The following is a 20,351-nucleotide window of genomic DNA, read 5'->3' as shown; positions in this document are numbered from 1 at the left end:
AGATTAGGGAAGGTCATTCAGTGGGAGAGCATCTGCTTTGCATCCAGAAGTTCCTGGGTTCAGTCTTCATATAGCGCATAATCAGACTGTGGAACTCCTTCCCACAAGATCGGTGATGGACACCAACCTAGTTGGTGTTAGAAGAAGATTAGGATTTTGATGGCTACTAGCCAAAATGGGTGGCGCTGTGGGTTAAACCACAGAGCCTAGGACTTGCCGATCAGAAGGTCGGGGGTTCAAATCCCTGCGGCGGAGTGAGCTCCTGTTGCTCAGTCTCTGCTCCTGCCAACCTAGCAGTTCAAAAGCACGTCAAAGTGCAAGTAGATAAATAGGTACCGGTCCGGCGGGAAGGTAAACGGCGTTTCCGTGCGCTGCTCTGGTTCGCCAGAAGTGGCTTAGTCATGCTGGCCACATGACCCAGAAGCTGTATGCCGGCTCCCTAGGTCAATAAAGCGAGATGAGCACCGCAACCCCAGAGTCAATCACGACAGGACCTAATGGTCAGGGGTCACATTACCTTTACCTTTAGCCACAATGACTGTGCTCTGCCTCCATAGTTGGAGGCAGTGATGCTTATGAATACCAGTTGCTGGAAGCCACAGGACGGGATCTTGTGTTTGGGTCCTGCTTGTGGGTTTCCCTCAGGCATCTGGTTGGCCTCTGTGAGAACAGGATTCTGGACTAGGCCCACTGGCCCATTTTGAAAATGGGTGCCATGGTTGAACTGAGGTGTGTACATTTCAGACAGCCATTGAGCATGCTCAGATGACATCTTTACTGAAATAGAGAACGGGGTGTGTGTGGGTGGGTGTGAAGAAATAAACCAGGTAATTCTAATCAAATGAAGACATCCCCACCCTCACTCTGGTCTGTACAACAATATGCAAATGACTTTCAATCCCCTGGGGCTCAGAAGTGTCCCCAAACAGCTAAGCAGACTAAGGTGTCTCAGGAAGTCTATCACAATTCTTTTTTGTGGGAGAACCAACCAGGAAGGAAAAGCCCCAGCCATCAGACTCATCAGATTTCTCTCATTATCCTGAAATTTGGAACCATGAACTAGACAGATGATACCTGCTCCCTTCCCTATAGCGAGCAAGCGAGAAGCAAACACTGAATCTACGAACAGGGAATTTCAATAAGCATCCCGAGTATAATTCTGTAAATGTCAGGACTTGTGAAAACTCTCTTATGTGTTAAGAGCATGGCACAGACGTGTTCAGCAGAAATGTCCCCTGGCAAGGAATGAGTTCGGTCTCAGAAACTGTTTTCAGGGACAAGGAGAGAGTCTATGAATCTGCAATGAAAACAGAGGGCTTTCTCGGTAGTGGTGCCCTCCCTGCGGAACACCCTCCCACCAGATGTCAAGGAGATAAAGAACTACGCAACTTTTAGAAGACATCTGAAGCCAGCCCTGTGCTGAGCAGCTTTTAATGTTTGATATCTTACTATGTTTTTATATGTGCTGAAAGATGCCCAGATGTAAATTATTAACTTTTTATCCTATCAATAATCTAAGGAACTCGGGATGACTTCTCTGAACGATCTTCAGACAAACAGCTTTTGTATTTCTTTAGATTTAAGTTTCTGGCAAATGCAGAACCTGAGATTGGGGATAAAATCTACACTGACCATATTCTTCTCCTTTTCTGTGAGAAACCAGCCTGCTCGCCACTTTCAGTGTTTCGCATTAGCTCCACTCCACCCTCATTGAAAAATTCCTGAGGGCAGTCATATCACCTTTCTTTTTTAGCCTCACAACGACCCTGCAATATTGACTGGGCTGAGACATAGTGACTGGTGCAGGATCAATCTGGCTGAGTGAGGATTCAGGCCTGGGTCTTCTCAGCCCCAGCCTGATGCTCCTAACCACAATAGCATGTTCAACGCACACAGTTCCTGCTGCTCACCTGTGTGATTTTTCTGCCTGTTGAAGAGATGTTGGTTGCTAGACATGCAAATAGGGCTGAGAGGAGGGGACTGGTGCAATGGCTTAAATAATTTTTATTGCAAGGCAAGTATGACGCCACTGGCATTGGAAATTGACCTTAGTTGCGTTGCTGTTCTTTTCATAAAAGTTCCGTCATTTATCTTCGATGCAATTCCCACTGTGGCCTTATAATCTGAAGCCCCACTGACAGATCTCACTCAATATGCCAGTGAGCCCTGGCTCTACCTTTTTGGTCTCAGGACAGCTCCAGGACTTGTCGAAACAGGAGCCATAAATAACGACTGAATCTGGGGACGGTGTATACGTGTGTGTGTGAAATGGTAGTTTATCAGAGGGATAGAAAAATAATCAAGCTACCCTTTTAGGCATTGCCAGGATCCACAGAAGATAAACGTCCAGGAAAGGGAAGGAGAATTGGAACCCCACAGCAGAATTTAAAACTTCCAATTGAGTATAATTCCAGTCACTGCCCAGGCTGGTAAATCAAATCCTCTGGTGGGAGGGGGGAGGGGCAGAAAATCAATGCTGGACACTGAGGACCACTGTGCTGAATTGGATAGAGAGATTTTACGAGGGAGGCGCTGAGTTCAAATCCCTGAAGAGCTCTGAAGGACACCGGGTGACCTTGGAAAAGTCCCATTTTACTTTGTTTGTTAATTGTAATAATATCCCACATTTCTTTGCACCTATAAGTTCCATGCAGAGTGCCAGGGCTCTCCCTCTCATTTTATCCTAACAGCAGCCCTGCCATGTAAGGCTTGTCAAAACTTCTTGTGAGAATGACTACATGTCTCCTGCTTTCTGTGGGAACCAGGAAGTATTATTTTTTGGTTAAAGGAAAATAGGTATGGTAAATAAAAAGGAGAATTTCCTGGATGCCTAGATCCAGGTTTGGGGCAAATACTCTTTGGCGAGACAGAGAGCCCTGGCAGAGATTTTAAATCACAAAATATGCAGCAAAGTAAAGAGTGAGGCGGAGTGACCTAGCTAAGCCTGGCAGGACAGCTTACTCTATGGTCTTAACCTCTTCATGCATTAATTCGACTTAAGCATGTTGGTTATATGAGGCTGGTTATCCTACAGGAAGGAATTTTAAAATGTTCTGCATGAAGAAGGATGTTTAAAAATCTGTCCTGAGTCTTCCAACGTTCAGCTTCATGGGAAAAGGAGAAAAACTTTCCTCTCTCCACTTTCTCCATGCAATGAGGAATTGTGTGAATTTTATAGTGCTCCTTTGACTGGTGGAATCCAACATAGTGGCAACAGTTTTGCTGGGAGCTCACTTGCCGTGGCTTCAGGAACCACCTTTGGGTCTTAACCCACTGGTTGAAAACCTATGCTGTAGCATATCAGGAAAAGTCAAGCAATCGCTGCCCCACACTTCCCGGTGCATCTCCCTGCCATTCTCCTTTCTGCAAAAAGTTCCGTGGGATTGGGGAGAATCTCTTGTGCATAGTTCAATTAAGGGAGTAGAATGTGTCCAAAAAGATGCCAAGTTTTTATTTAAGCGATACATATAATTATTCAGCTAATACAGAAATGATCTTTCCCCATGCATTATGCTGTCCAAAGGCGGACTAATTTTGCTAAAAGTGCATATAAGAATTCCAGGGGAGGGAAATCCAGACTTGATTGCTGAACTACAAACTGGAAAACAATAACAATAATAAAAAATATTTGACTTGTACAAAAAACCCCAACACCCTTATGGAACTCCCTGCCACAAGAGGCAGTGATGGCCACCAGCTTGGGTGGCTTTAAAAGAGAATTGGACAAATATATGGAAGAGAGGAAAGCAGAGACATCACCTTGCCAACAAAGGTCCGTATAGTTAAAGCCATGGTTTTCCCGGTAGTGTTGTATGGAAGTGAGAGCTGGACCATAAAGAAGGCTGATCGCCGAAGAATTGATGCTTTTGAATTATGGTGCTGGAGGAGATTCTTGAGAGTCCCATGGCCTGCAAGAAGATCAAACCTCTCCATTCTTCAGGAAATCAGCCCTGAGTGCTCACTGGAAGGACAGATTGTGAAGCTGAGGCTCCAATACTTTGGCCACCTCATGAGAAGAGAAGACTCCCTGGAAAAGACCCTGATGTTGGGAAACAAGGAGAAGGGGACGACAGAGGACAAGATGGTTGGACAGTGTTCTTGAAGCTACCAGCATGAGTTTGACCAAACTGCGGGAGGAAGTGCCTGGTGTGCTCTGGTCCATGGGGTCACGAAGAGTCGGACACAACTAAATGACTAAACAACAACAACAATATGGAAGAGCGGGTTCTTGATGGCTTCTCGCCAGGATGGCTCTGATCTGCCTCTGCAGTCAGAGGCAGCAATGCTTCTGAATAGCACTTACAGGAAACCACAGGATGGGAGAGGGCTCATGTGCTCAAATCCTGCTTGCTGCTTTCCTACTGTGAGAGCAGGAAGCTGGACTAGACGGGTCATTGGCCTGATCCAGCAGGCTCTTCCTATGTCCTTAGGAGCACCAGATCAAATGCAATTGCACAGCTTGAATTCGCTGAGCAGTGCCCAGAAACTAGCACCGCAAGCATAGAAGAAAATGATCCCTAGCAGTTCTACCAAGCCGCAGTCCCCCTTCAAGGGAAGAGCCCTGACTGAGGCTTGCTGCTAATCTGTGCGAGAGGCGGGTCCCTCCTGCCACTTCCCCACCGCACCCCCAGGCAAGCCCTCTATCTGGCTCATGGCTTAATTGCTACCTCCAGCGCCTTGCTAGACAACTGTTTGCAAATTTCACCCAGACACTTCTCCCAAGCAGAGGAGAAGCACGGCACCCTCTGGCTCCCGCTGGAAGCACTGCAAGGGAACAACTCCTCTCACTTTGCTGGGTGCTCTGCCTCTTGGAAAAGCTTGGAAGCTCACCGGAAGGGCACGGAAGCAGTGAAAAACATAAAAACATCCCAAATCCTTTCCAGTTCTAAATCTTTCCCAAGTCTTGGTGAAATGATAGGGCTGAATACTACGTCTTCCCTTTCAACCTATTCTCAACGGGGTTCTGAATAGCTTCCTTCTGCACGCCACCCTGATCTCCTGCGAGATTCCAGGGATTTGATTGTTTTATTGTATTTCCTGTGACGATTTCAATTCAAATGAATCCCAAAGTGGTTTACAAGCAATAAATAGCACAATAGGTAAAGGTGAAGGGACCCCTGACCATTAGCTCCAGTCGTGGCCAACTCTGGGGTTGCGGCTCTCATCTTGCTTTATTGGCCGAAGGAGCCAGCGTACAGCTTCTGGGTCATGTGGCCAGCATGATTAAGCCACTTCTGGCGAACCAGAGTAGCGCACGGAAACACCGTTTACCTTCCCGCCAGAGCAGTACCTATTTATCTACTTGCACTAGTGTGCTTTCGAACTGCTAGGTTGGCAGGAGCAGGGACCGAGCAACGGGAGCTCACCCCGTTGCAGGGATTCAAACCGCCGACCTTCTGATCGGCAAGTCCTAGGCTCTGAGGTTTAACCCACAGTGCCACCCACGTCCCTTCAAAAATAGCACAATAGAACATCTGAAATGCAGCACCAATGATATAAAATAATTAACAAATCATCAATAGAACAATTATAAGCTATAAAACACTATAGACCTGCCTGCTTGAGGAACCTTCCCAAATGTGGTGCCCTCCAAATGTTTTCAGCTACTACTCCCAGTGTCCCTTGTCGATTGGCTATGCCTATGAGAGGGCACCAGCTTAGAGAAGGTGGTTATGGAGCTACAGAGAATGTCCACTCAGTTCCTGCATGAGTGTCTTTCAGATATTTGAAGACCACTATCATGTCTCCCACATAAAGTTCCTCATAGGGCTTGGTTTCCTGACCCCAGGGTCTGTGTTTTCTTTTGGAAATGAGGCATCGCAGAGACTGTAGTGGCTTTGTGGTATATGGTTTATAAACATATATGCAACCTGAGCCTACGAAGGATGGGCTCACAGCATCAACATCCCAAAAGGACCTTGCTTCTCTCGTAGCTGTAGCCCTGGATTCAAGCAGAAATCAGCCATGGTTCTCTCTGCCTTTCCAAACCACAGTTCCTGCTGCTGCTCCCCCCCCCCCGGCAAATTCTGCCCTCAATCTCTCTGTCCATCATTGAGGGCACCTTAAAGGAGACGAGTGGAGTCCTCAATTCATGAGAAGGGTTGGAGTACACCCGGTGCTTAACTTCTGTCCTTTATGCCATCAGAAGGAGGGGGAGATGTCCATCGCAATCCTTTTGGACAAACATGGCCAGTCGTACACCCAAGGTGCAGTCAGGTCTTTCCACCATGCTGTCTGACTTAGGGCTCACATAGGTAGCCCACGTTATTGTGAATTTCCAGAATTTCACACGCTTTCTGGAGCACTCTTGGCTCAAACTCCCTGCCTTGATCAGAGTGTAATCCCCCAGGCACCCCAGATTTGCAGAGGGCGGGGAGAGAGAGTTGTCAACCAAGGCGTTTGCCACTGTCACAGCTTCCTGGGGTTTTTTTATAGCATAAGCCTCTGGCCACCGTGCGAAATAATCCATGGCAACCAAGACGTAGCGGTTGTCAGCTCCTGTTTCTGGCAAGGGCCCCAGCAGAGTTTGCTGCGATGTGACCTAGAAGGGAAAAGCTGCAGGGTGGAAAGGCAGAGAGAGAAAGCGCCATGGATGTTTTCTGCCTGGAATCCAAGGCTGCGGCAATGAGAGAAGCAAGGCCCTCTAGGGGTGTCGATTCTGTGAACCCTTCCATCGTAGGCTCAGGTTGTATATACGTGTAAATAAACCATATATCGTAAAGCCAGCACAGTCTCCACTGTGCCTCATTTCCAAAAGGAAACACAAATCCCACTTCTTACACCAGTGTTGCACGCCACCCCAATCTCCAAGTGGCATGAGGTTCCAGGGGTTTCAGGCACAGCAGAGACCATGGTGTCTTTATGACATATGGTTTATTTACACACATATACAACCTGAGCCTATCAGAGCATTGTAGGGTTGGAAGGTATCCCCAAAGGCCAGCTAGTCCAATTCCCTGCAATGCAGGAATCACTACTGAAGAATCACTGTAAGAGGGCCATCCAACCTCTGTTAAAAAACTCCCAAGGAAAGAGAGCCCATCACCTCTTGTGGGAATCTGTTCCACTGCTGAACAGCTCTTTCTTTTTTCTTTCTCCTCCTGTGATGAGGCTGCATTTTAACATTTTAATGTTTCAATATTTTAATGTTGCATTTTAATCTTGTTTTTAAGTTGTATTCATTCAACTTGTTTTTATTATTGCTTGTTAGCCGCCCTGAGCCCAGCCTTGGCTGGAGAGGGCGGGGTATAAATAAAAATTATTCTTCTTATTATTACCCTCAGAAAGTTCTTCCTGATGTTTAGTTGGAATGTCTTTTCTTGTAACTTTGGAGCAGCAGAAATCAAGCTTGCTCCATTTTCCATGGGGCAGGCATTCCTTGACACCCCCCAACACAGAGAAAAAACAATTATGAGGCAACTCTAATATATCTGAAACACATGATCATATGGAAGGGTTTATTTGAGCTTTTCTTTAAAAAGTGGGGGTGGGGTGACATCAAAAGAGTCCTGCAACTGGATCAGGCCAATGACCCATTAATCTAGCATCCTGTTCTCACAGTGGCCAACCAGATGCCTCTTCTGGGAAGCCCACAAGCAAGACCCAAGCAGAATTCCAATTCCCAACAAATAGTATTCCAAAGGCCTGACTCAGGATAAGGCAGCTTCCTGTTTTCATAGAGCCACAGAACTGTAGAGTTGGAAGAGACCACCTGGGTCATCTAGTCCCACCCCCTGCAATACAGAAATCTTTTGCCCAATGTAGGGCTCGAACCCACAACCCTGAGATTAAGAGTCTCATGCTCTACCAACTGAGCTGTTCCAGTTTTCATCATGTGCATTCATAGCTCAGTGGCAGAGCATCTGCTTTGCATTCAGAATGTCCCAGGTTCAAATCCCCAGCATCTCCAGGTAGGGCTGAGAGTATCCGAAGCCCAGAAAGTCACTGCCAGTCAGTGTAGACAATACTGAGCTAGATAGACCAAGGTCCTGGCTGCTTCCTGTGGCCCCAACATCTGGAGGGCCACAGGTTCCCCATCTGTGTCAAGGGCTTTGCCCTGGAGTGCCCCACTACAAAGGAGGCAGGTGTCTCCAGGCTGCCTGTCTTTCGCAAAAGAAACCCAAATCGCAAAGACGCTTCCAGCAAAACAGGTTTCCTTCCAGACGGGGGTTTCCGATGCCATTCGGCAAACCCCAAAGAGCCCTCGAGGAGCAGATGGCTGGCTGCGTCTTGGCTTTGCCAGAGCCACCCCACGTCCTTCCACCTGCTGCTTAGACAGAGGCCCCAGCCAAGTTTAGGTTGGAATCATCACGTCGTCTGCTTGCCTGGAAAAGGGGGGACGGTTTCCTTTTCTTCTCCCGAGCTCCTCACAATTGCACATTTGGAAGCGGAGCCGGAGCCGAAGGCAACGTTCCCAACAAAGCTGCCACTTCTGCTGGAAGCGGCAAAGATATTTCGGCAGAAAAGGCAAAGCAAAACTATTCAGGGGTTGGAGCGACTCTCCTATGGAGACAGGTTGCAGCGTCTGGGGCTTTTCGATTTGGAGGAAAGGAGAGCAAGAAGTGACTTGGAGGGAAATGATGCAGGACATGGAGAAAGTGGGGAGGGAAAAGTTTGCCACCCTCCTAACACTAGAACTTGTGGACATCCCAGGAAGCCAAACGCTAGAAGATTCAGGACAGAGAAAATGAAGCCCTTCTTTGTGCAGCACATAGTTAACCTGTGTAACTCCCTCCTGAGGACCACTAACCTAGACGGCTTTACAAGAGTGGAGGGAATCAAGTGCATTCTCCAATTGTCACTCTTGCTCCCACTCCAAAAGGAAACCATCTGTGGCACAAAAACAAAGTGCTTAAATTAATGTAACACATTTACTCCTCTTGTCTGAAAGGTGTGCCCTGGCAAACAGTTTGAGAATTATGGATCTATGCTTTGTTTGTTTGTTTGTTTGCTTGTTTGTTTGTTTGCAGTATTTATAGCTCATTCTTCATGGAATGTTTTCATTCTGAAAGGAACAAAAAGAAAGAAAGAAAAACCATTACATTTGACTCGCATCTGTGCTGGGGGTTACGTTTCGGTCGATGGCACATATACGCAAAAAAAGGCATATATTCAAAACGCTCCCTTAGAACTACCTCTGCACAAGCGATCTTACTTTCCACCAGATGGGTTTTAACCTACACACAAACACAGGCTGGATCTAGATGCATAAAAAAAAACGTTTAAGGAAAATGTGTTGTCAACCTCATTATGGGAAATCACATTGCCAAAAGATGGCACTCTACAGTGCCATCTGGTGTCACACATCTAAAACACTTAAAAAAAAACACAAAACTCATGTTGCTGAGTTTGCACACACCCCAGTAGCAAGGCAGAAGAATTCTAAGCTCTCTGCCTTGCTTACTAGGGTCTGTGAGGCGCTTGTGAGATGTTACGGGCCGTCTGATTTTCCATGACATCTCGCCAGAGCCCAGTAAGCATGTCTGAGAGCTTAAAAGCTGTTTCTATGCCAGGAGAACCCAGCGCAGAAAGAGCTTTTAAGCTCTCGGACATGCGTGCAATTAATTTGAGCAATTTCGACTGGCCAGCCGCACAAAGTTCAAATTGCGCAAGTTAAACGCGCAAGATGCAAGTCGACTTTATACAAAAATTGCAAAATCATGTAAAGAGGACCGATAAACAATGGAACAATTCTATGATAAGCAAAATTACAACAACATAAATTAATATTTCCAATTTAACCAAGTACGAGCTCAGCCGGGCTGATGCTACCAGGTAGTGATGTTCAGATGGATTTGCTGGCTTCCTGCATCTCCCTGGACAGACCAGCCATTGTTGTTTTTCTGCTGCAATGTCTCTTGTGGATTTGCACATGAAGACTTGCATGATTTCGTCGGAGGACCATCCCAGGTACACATTCAGGGTCACCCCCAATAGCCTCTGGCACAGCCTTCGGTGACAGATTCACACTCGATAGACCTCCACCAAGCAAAGTGTCCCTTCCCTGAAAACACGAAGTGCCTTAAAAGCTTCAAAACACAATCCTAATTCACACTCGATGGGATTCCCAGCGGCTCACAGATCAAGGCTCTGGGCAGAGACTGGCTGGTCCTTTCTGGAGGAGGGGGACACATCCAAGAGGCCTGTCAAATGGGCATGAAGCAATTGTGGGGAAAGCGTTCAGTGTTGGGAGAGTCTGGAGGTTAGTTTTAGTGGGGAAATTAATAATAATAATAATAATAATAATAATAATAATAATAATAATAATAATAATATACTTTAGTTATACCCTTGCCATCTGGCTGGGTTTCCCTAGCCACTCTGAGCAGCTTCCAACAAAATATTAAAAATACAAGGAAACATCAAACATTAAAAACTTTCCTGTCTTCAGATGTCTTCTAAAAGTCAGTTTGTTGTTTATTTCCTTGACATCTGATGGGAGGGCTTTCCACAGGGCGGTTGTCACTACCAAGAAGGCCCTCTGCCTGGTTCCCTGTAGCTTCGCTTCTCGCAGTGAGGGAACCACCAGAAGGCCCTCGGAGCTGGACCTCAGTGTCTGGGCAGTACGATGGGGGTGGAGACGCTCACTAAACTGGGCCGAGGCCATTTAAGGCTTTAAAGGTCAGCACCAACACTTTGAATTGTGCTTGGAAACATACTGGAAGCCAATGTAGGTCTTTCAGGTTACAGTATGGGCCGAGGCCATTTAAGGCTTTAAAGGTCAGCACCAACACTTTGAATTGTGCTTGGAAACATACTGGGAGCCAATGTAGGTCTTTCAGGACCGGTGTTACAGTATGTGGTCTCGGCAGCCACTCCCAGTCACCAGTCTGGCAGCCACATTCTGGATTAGTTGTAGTTTCCAGGTCACCTTCAAAAGTAGCCCCACATTGCAGTAGTCCAAGCGGGAGACAAGTAGAGCATGCACCACGAAAACTGTAGGAGGAAAACTTACATCAAGACAAGCTAAAGGAGGTCCACAAGTCCAAGCAGAATTGTGGAGGTTTCTGAATGGCACCGATTGCATCTCCAAGCTTGATTCTGCAACTCCATGAATGAGCCCCAGAATCTGATCCCCTGCCTTCTCTTGTTGGAGACCCTCTCCCAAAACAGGCTGCTTTGAGACCTGATGGGTGGCCCATGGCAGATCTGAGCCATGCACACACCATGCATTTAAAGTGCATGCCCCTCCTCCCAGGAATCCTGGCAAATGTAGTTTACCCTTCACAGAGCTACTATTTCCCAAGCCCTTAACAAACTATAGTTCCCGGGATTTTCCAGCGGGCTTGCTTTAAATGTACAATGTGTCCACAGCCTTGGAAATGTCTGTTCTGGGTGTGGGGCCGGCAGGTGCATCCTTTTCTTTGCACAGGTGTCCAGCGCCCCCCCCAAACCCACCCATCCACATATTCCAGGCCCCGACTCCTCCCAGGCACAGACATTTTTGGCGTTGGGAGATGGGAGGCTCACAGGGGCCCCTGGGGGCCCGTGATTTTATTTATTTATTTATTCGTTTATTTATTTACTTACCGCATTCTCAGGCCTCCTCTCCTCTAAGAAACTGAAGGTGGTATACCTAGTTCTCTTCCTATTTAATCCTCACAACAACACTGTGAGGTAGGTGAGACTGAGAGACAGTGACTGGCCCAAAGTCTCACCCAGTGCGCTTCATATGGCCCAGTGGGCATTCAAACCACAGTTTCCTATGTCCTAGTTCAACGCTCACACCACCAAACCACACTCCTTTTTTTTTTTTTTGCTCAGTGCCACTCCATTTTCAGCTGACGAGAGCCTGAGCTGTAGAAATCCTCTGCATCGCAGGCTTTCCCTGGGATTTCATTTCCTTTGCGTATTCTAAGTGGATCCTGTTTGCAAATCCTTCTTTGATACTCCAAGGCTTTATCCCTTGTTACTCGGAGAGGGAAGAGAGAGTGAGAGAATTGTCGCCTGGAGCAATCGATTGTTCTTTTTGCAGAGTTGTCTCCTTTGATAGGAAAACCCGAAGGATTTGCGGTTTCCCCTTTCCTTGTGATTGTTGTGGGGGGGGGTGGAGGGAACGGGAGGAGGGTGCTTAATTCCTAAAATTATGGGCACCGGAGTCCAAAGACTTTGAGATTTGTGCTCTGTGGTGTGAAAGTTGCTTTCTCTAATTTGTGCAGAGTCTGGTTGCAGCTCACACCACAAGGACAGGAAGCCATTCTGCTTATGCTCAGAGGTACCATGCTTTGTCATTCCTTTGCAAATATCAGCTTTCAGTCCTGTATGCATTCAGTGTGGTATGGTGCCACTGCACGGGGTTCCCAGCATCAAATGCAAAAATATTGAAACCCCAAGACACGGAAATCACAAAAGCTCTGTTCTCCGGGAGGTGTCTAAGCTATGCCCCTTTAGATAGAAGCTTGCCAGACTGAATTCTCCTCCCAAAGATTAGCCCCTGTCTATAGAAAACAAGCCTTTTTCATGGGAAAGAGTTCTGGCCTAGCTGTTTCCTTGCCATACCAGCTTTCCATTAATTCCCACGAAGGATTAATTCCCACGAAGGAACAGTCTATGCCTCCACCTGCATCCTGAAGCATACCCTCCAATATTTCTCCAATGAAAATAGGGATGTCCTATTCCAGTAGTGGACGCAGGTGGCGCTGTGGGTTAAAGCCTCAGTGCCTAGGACTTGCCGATCGAAAGGTCGGCGGTTCGAATCCCTGCGGCGGGGTGCGCTCCCGCTGCTCGGTCCCAGCGCCTGCCAACCTAGCAGTTCGAAAGCACCTCCGGGTGCAAGTAGATAAATAGGGACCGCTTACCAGCGGGAAGGTAAACGGCGTTTCCGTGTGCGGCTCTGGCTCGCCAGATGCAGCTTTGTCACGCTGGCCACGTGACCCGGAAGTGTCTCCGGACAGCGCTGGCCCCTGGCCTCTTAAGTGAGATGGGCGCACAACCCCAGAGTCTGTCAAGACTGGCCCGTACGGGCAGGGGTACCTTTACCTTTACCTTTATTGCAGTAGTAGTATTACCACGCCCATCTGACTGGGTTGCCCCAGCCACCCTGGGCGGCTTCCAACATATATAAAAACATCAAACATTAAAAAAACTTCCCTGTTCAGGGCTGCCTTCAGATGTCTTCTAAAGGATGTATAGTTAATTATTTCCTTGTCTCAGGGGTCGCATAACTCCATGCCCTCCAACATTTCTCCGATGAAAAAAGGGACGTCCTAAGGAAAAGAGAGACATTCTAAGATTAAATCAGGAACTGGTACAGCTTCTGTAAACTGGGACTGTCCCTGGAAAATAGGGACACTTGGAAGGTCTGCTGAAGTCACACAGTCCATACATGGAGGGGACTTATACTGAGTCAGAACATCGGTCAGACAGATTATGGAAATTAACAGGGAAATGCCAGGGAGACAGAATAAATTGCTATGAGGACATAGCTTCCATCTTGCCAGATCGCAGAGAGCAAGGCTTGGTTTAAGTTGCGTCTCGGCAGCCCATTTTGAAAGCCAGGCCACAGCCCTGGAGGAGTAATGGGCAATGTGCTTGAGCATGTGCAGAAGGCCTTTCCCTTGGCCATGGCTGGCACATCTGAGACAAGGCACCAGAGCATGGAGGTATTCTATTGCTTCAGTAGCACTGACAACTGACAAGCCGGCTGCCCCCAGGACACTCATACAGGACCCAGGCGTTTTGTGTACAAATGTATCCCTTCTGTCCCTCCTGAGCAATATCTGAGGAGGCAAAATTTTGCAAAATGTTTGCCGCTGTGCCCTGGTGAAAAATGGGGCGCCATTTGCAACCCACAGTGGGATGCATTGGCAGCACGAACCCCCTCGCCCCTGTGATAAATGCCGGGTCTTTTGCAATTCGCCTTCAGAGATGGTGTTTACAGGCATCTCTGATACAAACGACATGCAGAGAGCGCCACTGGTCTCTGAAGACCAGCCTGTACTCGCGACGGTGCTAAAAGGCAGTAAATAAAAGATCATGGCTGAGCTGGGAGCTCCAGAATTAAGGAGCATCAAAAGGCAAGCATGAGGGATGAGCCTGGATCCTGGACTGCTTTAAGCAAAATGCCATTTGACTTTTCTTTTTAGAGGAAAGCAAATCCAGGTTCAATCCATTCCATAAATGTCCCACGCTTTCAGATATGCAACTCCACCCCCTGATCTGTATTCTTCTGAGTTTCTGACCATTTCCTCACTCGTGTTATTTTAAACCTCCCTTGTCAAGGCACCTTTCAAAACATCCATGCGTGGGAACATAAGAACATAACGAAGGGCCTGCTGGATCAGACCAAGGACCCATCTCACAGTAGCCGAAGTCCACCACTGCCATGTGGGGAGTTGAACCCTGGTCCAGCCCTCGAACCACTAGGTCACACTGGTGGCAGCAGAGGACAGGAGCAAAATACTCTTGGGAGGAAATATCTCCACTGCTCAGAAGCAGGGAGGTCGCTATTTAATTTAAATCCTGCCACTTCCCCAAATTTCTGAATTTTTTCTATAACTCTAGGGAGAGAATTTTTTAGATCTTCCACTGTAATCACCAAATCATCGGCACATGGTTTCAGTTTAAACTCATTTCCCCCCAGTTTTTATCCCAGTGATCTCTTTATCTGCAGCAGAGGACAGGAGCCGAAGAAGGATACTCTTGGGAGAAAATATCTCCACTGCTCAGAAGGAAGGAGGTCACATTCTTCCGGAGTTTTCTCCATTTATGCCTGGTTGAAACAGAGCCACCAGGTCCCCCTCAGATAAGCCGCACTGAGGGAGGAACCACAGGGCATTCCGGAACATTCTGCTCTGTATCGGGTGCCAACTCCTGGCAAGGGGAAAGCCTTGCTCACCCAAGAGAAGGCTCTCCTTGGGGGCATGGACAAAAGCCAGGAGAAAGAGCGAGGTTTCCCTGGATGCCATCATCAGTCACAGCCTGATATCCACTCAGCATGTGGCCTCAAGCAGGCTGCCTCAGCGCCTTCCAGACGCCTGCTTGTTTGTTTAAAGTATGTCTCTCCCACCTTCCTCCCAAATTAGGATTCGCAGCGTTCAGAAACGCCACTGTAAAATACAAAGCGATAAAAACAAGCTCGTTGGAGACAATAATTAAAAGACATAGTGAGAACCAGAAACTAAAGTGCCGTTTGCTCTGACAGGAGCCCAGTGGCCAGCATTGCCTGCACTTTAGCTTCCAAAGGCCTGAAATTATTGTTGTTATTATCATTTAAGGCAGCACGATGATGCTCATAAAATTATGCAAGACATGGAGAAAGTGAATGCCAGTTGCTGGGAACCACAGGAGGAGAGAGAGATCTTATGCCTGTCCAGTTGTCCATGAGAGTGTTGAACATCCTTGCTCAAGGAATGCTGCCAATCTCGGGCCTTGTTCTTTATGAGATGGTCCAAATGCATCACTTCAGTATTGTCTGTACCTCTGCAGACTACAGGCAGGGTTCTGTATCTGTAACATCTTGAGAAGGACAGCCTTCCTCCTGACACACTAGTTTTCTGAGTGCAGGGATGTTTTTGTTCAAATGGAAACATTCGGGTCTATTAAGTACTCATCCTAGCCACAGAATGAGGTGGTACAGTCCCGGCTCCCTATTGGGACTGTACCACTGAGATCTGTACCACGCAGGCCCCAAAGAGCCACAAGATCTAAAAGGGTCCCATCAGGGGTGCTGCATACCCTGAAACGCCCACCGTGGTTCGCAGAGCTGCTTCAAAACCATCTTCACTTCCAGCTAATATTATCCTATTTGTTCAAGCCTTCAAACAATCTTGAAGCCAGTTTTCCCCACTGGGTATTTAATTGGGATTTATTGCCGGCTGTTATTGTATGTTAAATAAATTCCCGGCGATTATTAAACATGGAATTGTTGAGGTTTATTGCCGTCGATAAGCCATCGCTGGAGGAACGCCATGGGAGGCTCTGCCGAAGGCCACAGATCTGCCTGACACCCTCGGCTGTCTTGTTGCGTAGCGCTGAAATAATTGGGAGGTCTTTAATGAAATTCAAGCACTGCACCCACTGACCAACACCACCTTTAGCCAAATCCCAACCCCACTGTAGCCTTCTAAAAATGAAGAGGAGCTCAGGGGGTGGTGAATCCTAGAACTGTGGAGTTGGAAGGGACGCCAAGGGTCATCTAGCCAAACCCCCCACAATTCAGGAATCTCAACACGTGGTCCCCCACCCAATTTGAAACCAGACCAGACCCTGCTTAGGTTTGCAAACGTGCTAGCAGCTTCATTGCTGCAAATGGTAGGAACTGTCACACCCCCTTTGTACAGTGGCATTCAGAAACATCACTGCCTCCACTTGTGGAGGCTGAGCATAACCATTGTGGCTAGTAGACTTCAACAACCCTCTCCTCCAAGAATTTGCCCATCATCTTTTAGAGTTCCATCCCCTTGAACATTTTGGTGGCTCCCTTCTGAACCTTTTCCAACTCTACAATAAGCTTTTTGAGGTGAGCCGACCAGAACACAGTATTCCAATTGTAGATCTTCTTACAGTGTTACATGCCTCTCAAGGGCACGTGATGTCTTTGAATCAGGGTCTTAGCAGTCGTTCCTGCTCTGCTGGGGTTTGAGATGATGATGATGATGATGATGATGATGATGATGATGATGATGATGATACCCTTTATCAAAAGATCCCAGGGTGGGATTAAGAACACATTTTATGGAGCATGATAATAAAAACATCATAAGAAGCATAGGAGCCAACTCCTAGGGACCGAGGTCCCTTCAGCCCCCCCCCCCGATATTGTCATGTGGGGCTGTCCACCCCACCAGTTGATGGACATTGCCATTCAAATGGTGTGCATGTGCAAATTAGGTGGGGCGGGACTTACCTGCCCCCCCCATATTTTGTTCAAGTTGGCACAATTGATAGACAGCGTAATAATAAAATGATCTTAATAACAGCCCCACCCTCAGTTTTAACAAGCAATAGATTATTTAATGGCCAAAGTCCCTGGTGAAGAGGAATGATTTTGCCTAGACTAGTGATGGTCAGAGGCTCTTCCAGAGTCTGGTCAAACTCAGCAGGTTCTGTTCCAAGCCAAGTGAAGACAGATCAGGACCCTGGACAGATCTCAGGGAGCCATGCTATGGATGAAGCTGGAAGATGGTTTAGATTAGAACATGGGTAGACAAACTAAGGCTCAGGGGCCGGATCTGGCCCAATTGCCTTCTAAATCCGGCCTGCGGACAGTCCGGGAATCAGCATGTTTTTACATGAGTAGAATGTGTGCTTTTATTTAAAATGCATCTCTGGGTTAATTGTGGGGCATACGAATTCATTCATTCCCCCCCCCAAAAAAATATAGTCTTCCCCCCCCCACAGGGTCTGAGGGACAGTGGACCAGCCCCCTGCTGGAAAAGTTTCCTGACCCCTGGGTTTAGAAAAAGGAAAGGGGAAGAACCTGGAGAGGAAGGTGAAAAAAAACAGATGTCTCAACGGAAGGAGAAGCCACAGTAGGCAGAGGAAAGCCCTCTGCAAAGGATCGCTTTGGCTCTCTAAGGGATCCAAATGACAAGAAACGATATTCCGACTGAACATTAGGAAGAACTTTCTGGTGATGAAAGCTGTTTGATATTGGAACAGACTCCCCGTTCCACTGGCAGCAGCCTCTCCTTCACTGGAGGGTTTTCAACAGAGGTTGGATGACCACCTGTCATGGATGCTTTAGCTGCGATTCTTACATTGCAGGGGGTTGGACTAGATGTCCCTCGGGGTCCCTTCCAACTCCCTGATTCTATGATTGGCAGCTGGGGGCAGGGAGAAGATGCTGAATTAGATGGGCCTTTGCCCTGACCAGGCGGGGCTGCACCTGGGCTCGCTTCCTATTGCCGTTCCCCGACCGAGTCCTTTTAAGCCTTTTCGTATGCGTGTGCTGAAAAGCACAATAAATGAGAAAATCAAAAGCCTTCCAGCTCCAGAATTGGCCTGGCAGTTTGTCCAAGAGCATTGATCATTTCCTGATTCAATCAGGGGGATTCCCAGGAGGGCAGGAGAAGGCCAGAGCTTCCTGGGGGAACCACCTAATGATCCAGGTGCAGGGATTACATTAACTCAAGGCTCTGAGGAGATGCAGGTCTTGGGCCTGCCAGCGAGCCAGGCACTTTTCATGCTGTCTCCATCGGAGCCACAGTGAGGAGGTCAACAAAGAGATGGCAGGATTCCAAAACGGGGGGGGCACAGCTGGTGGGCAAAGATGCTATTGGCAGCAGAGGCAAATCACGAGGCAGCCTGGGAGTGGAGAAGGAACTCTGTTCAAAGATAATGGAACTGAAACAGTCAAAATTCCCTTCCGTGGAGTGGGAGAGAGATCAAGAAGGGCGATCTACAGCCATATTTGCTTTGGACCACTTCTATAAATATTGTTCAACCAGGTGATTCCTCAATAAAATGCATTGCCATGCGATTGCCGGGTTGAGCAGGATGACCTCAAGGTTCATTCCAAGGCAGTGATCTTATGATTGGCCGGTTAGTTTATTGCAAGTGTTGTGTTCCAGAGAGTGGAAGGACTACTTTAAGTGTTCAAGCCTACCAGAGCAGTCTGGCTTTGTTATGTGAAGGAGTTGGACACGTACAGGTGATTCGTTGCCATAGGAGCTAATCATTGGGCAGCCTTCTTGGAAAGTCAGAGTACCTTCTCCAAGCTGTGGAATAGACCGATTATGTGTCCATGTTAAAGAGAAGCACGCAGAGAAGAGACCAGCTGCTAGATAGCCAAAATCAGCTGCCTGAGGCAGCTGCCTCACCCCATCTAAGGATAGGGCTGGCACCACCACCGGGGAGCAAAGTGAGTGGAGGAATGCAAGATGTTCCTGGAGCTGGGATTGGTCAGCATCTTCCAAAACAGCCCAATGAGGACTGAGCATTCCCAAATGGCATAAAATGCTGACTGACTCTTGCAGAAACTTCAGATGGGGTAGGAAGGGGAATGCAATGGAGTGTGTGGAACCATGAAGAGGAGGACTGGATGAGACCAGTGGCCCATCTAGTCCAGCATCATAAGAACCTAAGAAGAGCTTCCTGGATCAGGCCACTCACTCATCTAGTCCAGCATCCTGTTCTCATACTGACCACCTAGAGGCCTGTTATGGGAAACATAAAGGTAAAGGGACCCCTGACCACTAGGTCCAGTCATGGCCAATTCTGGGGTTGCGGCGCTCATCTCGCTTTATTGGCCGAGGGAGCCGACGTACAGCTTCCGGGTCATGTGGCCAGCATGACTAAGCAGCTTCTGGCGAACCAGAGCAGTGCACGGAAATGCCGTTTACCTTCCCGCCGGAACGGTACCTATTTATCTACTTGCACTTGACGTGCTTTTGAACTGTTAGGTGGGCAGGAGCTGGGACTGAGCAATGGGAGCTCACCCTGCCACGGGGATTCGAACCATCAACCTTCTAATCGGCAAATCCTAGGCTCTGTGGTTTAACCCACAGCACCACCCGTGTCCTATGGGAAACATACAAGCACGTAATACCTTTCAGTGCAGCTGTGTGGTTGGGGAGGGTAGCAATTATCCAGCCGACCCACCTGGGTGGATGGGGACCATTCTCCCTCACTTGCCTTCAGGGGCAGCTACAACCAGCTAGCTCAAAATGCATCAGATAGGAATGTTGATCCGTTCTGAAATGGCTCCTTCTGGAAGGACTAAAATGCCTGTGCAATTGGATTACCGCCTTAATGGCTTTTCAACGTCTGCATCAGATTCCCTGGCTCAGTTCCAGATGGTGGAAACTCAAGAGAGAATAGTTGGAGCAACAAGAAGCCCCTTTTCTTTTCTTCTCTTCTTCCTCCCCCCAGCCCATTTGTATCATCTCTTCTTTCTGGAGGAATCAAAAGGAGTCAAACATAGAATCACAGAACTGTAGAGTTGGAAGGGACCCCTAGAGTCATCTAGTCCAGCCCCTTGCAATGCGAGAATCACAGCTAAAGACTCATTGACAGATGGCCATTCTGTGTCGAAACCTCCAACCAGGGAGAGTCCACCACCTTCCGAGGGAATCCGTTCCACTGTCAGGCGGCTCTTGCTCTCACAAAGTTCTTCCTAAGGCTCCATCGGAAGAACGGGATTTTGCTTTCTGTGACATGCAGGGAGATTTAAGAACAGAAGAGGCCCCTTGCTGGATCAGACCAAAGGCCCACTGAGTCCAGCATCCTTCTCTGCAAAGTTAGCCTGCCAGGTGGCTCCGGAAACGAGGATTGCCTTCATGGGCATAGCCAGGATTTTTGCGTGGGGGGGTGGCAGGCCTTTTGTTAGGGGGGCAGAATCTCCATTAGCTATGTATTTTTATTTATTTTTATTGATGGGGGGGAGCTGCCCCTCCCTGCCCCCCCCACCT

The sequence above is a fragment of the Podarcis melisellensis genome (assembly GCF_964234715.1).
Source record: "Podarcis melisellensis genome assembly, chromosome: 15".
Classification (NCBI taxonomy): domain Eukaryota; kingdom Metazoa; phylum Chordata; class Lepidosauria; order Squamata; family Lacertidae; genus Podarcis; species Podarcis melisellensis.
This window is presented reverse-complemented; position numbering follows the sequence as displayed.